This window comes from Bison bison, unplaced genomic scaffold, assembly GCF_000754665.1.
Source record: "Bison bison bison isolate TAMUID 2011002044 unplaced genomic scaffold, Bison_UMD1.0 scf7180017845310, whole genome shotgun sequence".
Taxonomy (NCBI): Eukaryota; Metazoa; Chordata; class Mammalia; order Artiodactyla; family Bovidae; genus Bison; species Bison bison.
Genome location: NW_011475883.1, coordinates 4,881 through 7,357, shown reverse-complemented (window position 1 = coordinate 7,357; position 2,477 = coordinate 4,881). Strand labels below are relative to the sequence as shown.

Here is a 2,477-nt window from a genome sequence, read left to right as displayed (position 1 = left end):
CCAGCATCAAACGGCCCACGCCACCCCAAGGCTGACACAGCTGCCCTGCGCCTGGCCCTGCAACAGACACTCAGGGGGCCACATGGCATGCCGAGGGCAAAGGTTTCTAGGCCATCACCTCTTCCCATTGGCAGCCTTGCCCAGTGTCTGACTTTATTGCATCTCGTTGTTTTTATAAGGAAGATTGGAAATGGAAAGTGAAAGCCCCAAGCTGGGGGAGGGCAGCCTTCTCCCGCCTCCCAGGAGCCCGGGCCAGAAGTCAGGGAGGCTGTGGGCCTGGGCAGCCTCACTGAAGGGCAAGTCAGGTCTCCAACAAATCCCAGTTCAACCCAGAGGCAGACGAGGCAGAATCAGGGACCTGAGAGCCAGCACTCAGCTGTGGGAAATCCCTGACATCATACATGCCGATTTCGAGGACTGTCAGAAACACGGCATGGACGTGGATAAATAATCTAGGCTGTACAGGCCACACAGTCCATCCTAGCCACCCAGCTACTGTGGAGGAGCCCCAGCCAACACTCACTGAAGGAGCAGGAGCAGGGCTGATGCTGAGGTGTGGTCCAGGGACCTCCTGGTCCCCTTGTGCCCCTGTGTTGTCAGGGGCAACAACTCTGAAGGCCCCACCAGGTCCCACCCTGGCACGGGAGAGGCCAGCCTGTCACAGAGGGCGATGGAAGCACTGGGGCAGGGCTGGCGGTTTAAAGCCCAGAGCAAAGCAGCCTGTAGGCTCGTCCTGGTGCCCAGTGTGCCCTGAGGTGGCTCCGCCCGAGACCAGGTAGCCCCACCTCTTCCCCAGGTAGCAGCATCCTTCATGGATTTAGAAACTTGCACCAGGAACGCAGACACTGTAAAAGACTCAGAGATGCCTACACGTGAGGACAGGTAAGGCCAGTTCTCTCGCCTCCCTGCCCACACCCTTCCCCCAGGCTCTCCGGCGCTGGCTCACACCCAAGCACAGAGGCTTTCATCACAGAACACCTGGATGTTCTAAACCATTCACAAAAAGGCCTCCCTGTGGGCAAGTGCGGGCCCCCACTGGGTCCAGAGCCAATGCCACAGCTCAAACCAGGTTCCTGCAAGCTGATACTCCCTGGGGCAGGAGCTGCACAGACCTGCACTGGCTGGGCAGGAGGAATTTCTGCTGCAGGCCGGACTATAAGAAGGACCAGGTCTGGGGAGCAGCCCACAAGCTCCACAGTCTAGTCTCCGCCCGGTTTCCTCCAGCACCAGGCACCAAGGTCACTGTCACCAGCAGGACCACCAGCAAGGACGACAGTGGGACAGATCCCTCGGAGGGTGGGCAGGGCACCGCCCACAGTGACTGGGCTCCTTAAGCATGTCCCCAGGGCACAGGCAGAGCACCAGGGGAGAAGCCACCTTGCTCTCCAAGCATCCACAGCACGGTCTAGGGGCACTGGCCCCAGGCAGACGCCCGAGGGACAGTGGAGCTGGCCTGTCCCTCCTGTCATCCCCCGCAATGCTCGAGGACTCCAGCTGTGTGAGCTTCTCTGCTGATTCTGAACCTAGCCCTTCCAAAGCCACCCAGCTCTAACTCTGCCCTCACCACCCACCCATCGTGGCCTCACTTTCACCTCTGCCCAAGGTGTGGCTAGGTGCTCCTCCTGGGTCCAATCTCCCTGGCCTCTCCCTGGAGCCAAGGTGCCCTCCACACGGCCTCACTGAGACGTCAACACCACCTGCACGCAGAGCCTTCAGGACCCTCAGCACCAGCTGGACCCTTGCTTTTAAACTGTTCCCAGGGTCACCCTGACAACAGCGGCTAAGACACTTCTGCTTTTTAACTTCCCAAATCCCTCACACTTTTCAAAGTCATTGTGCTCAAGTTTCGAAAGTCAGATATTCTCTCTCAACATTGCCTATTCACGATGGTCATGTGTGGGGACCCCAGCTTCCAAGAACTCTGGGGTTCCAGGCTATGAGCCACACACAGCCAGGCTACCTATTCAGCAAAGCAGATGACATTTGATTTTAATCTCAAGTGAACACTGTGTATTACTGCAGGCACTATACAGCTTAAACTTTAGACTGGTTTTTGTTTTTAATTGCTATGGTGAAGAATTCGCCTGCAATACCTGACACCTGGGTTGGATCCCTGGGTCGAGAAGATCCCCTAGAGTAGAAAATGGCACCCCACTCCCATATTCTTGGCTGGGAAATTCCATGGACAGAGGATCTTGGCGGGCTACAGTCCGTGGGGTCGCAAAGAATCGGACACGACTGAGCGACTGAACAACCACCCACAGCTGACATGTGATAAAATTCACTGCCCGAAAACCGCGTGCAGGAAACACCTCCCTTCCTAACTTCCCGGCCACGGGCTCCAGAGTGCCCGCTCTCCACCCTGAAACCTCGTAACGGCTCCCAGACGGGTGAAGGTCCGCGGGGCCCGGCCGCATCCCCGCCCCGCGGCCCCGCACACCTGCTCGTGACGCGCCAGCAGCGCGGGCGAGGCGCAG

General features: G+C 58.3%; 1 protein-coding gene across 1 annotated transcript in view; it reads right to left on the bottom strand.

Moving 5' to 3' along the window:
• The window catches only part of LOC104983890 (proline dehydrogenase 1, mitochondrial-like), a 17,132-nt gene extending 14,661 nt beyond the window's left edge, over window positions 1-2,471 (bottom strand). Inside the window, exon 1 of the mRNA XM_010833418.1 lies at window positions 2,441-2,471. The gene's annotated coding sequence lies outside the window, so the exon portion shown is untranslated. The remainder of the gene's footprint in view (window positions 1-2,440) is intronic.
• Window positions 2,472-2,477: the final 6 nt, after the last annotated feature.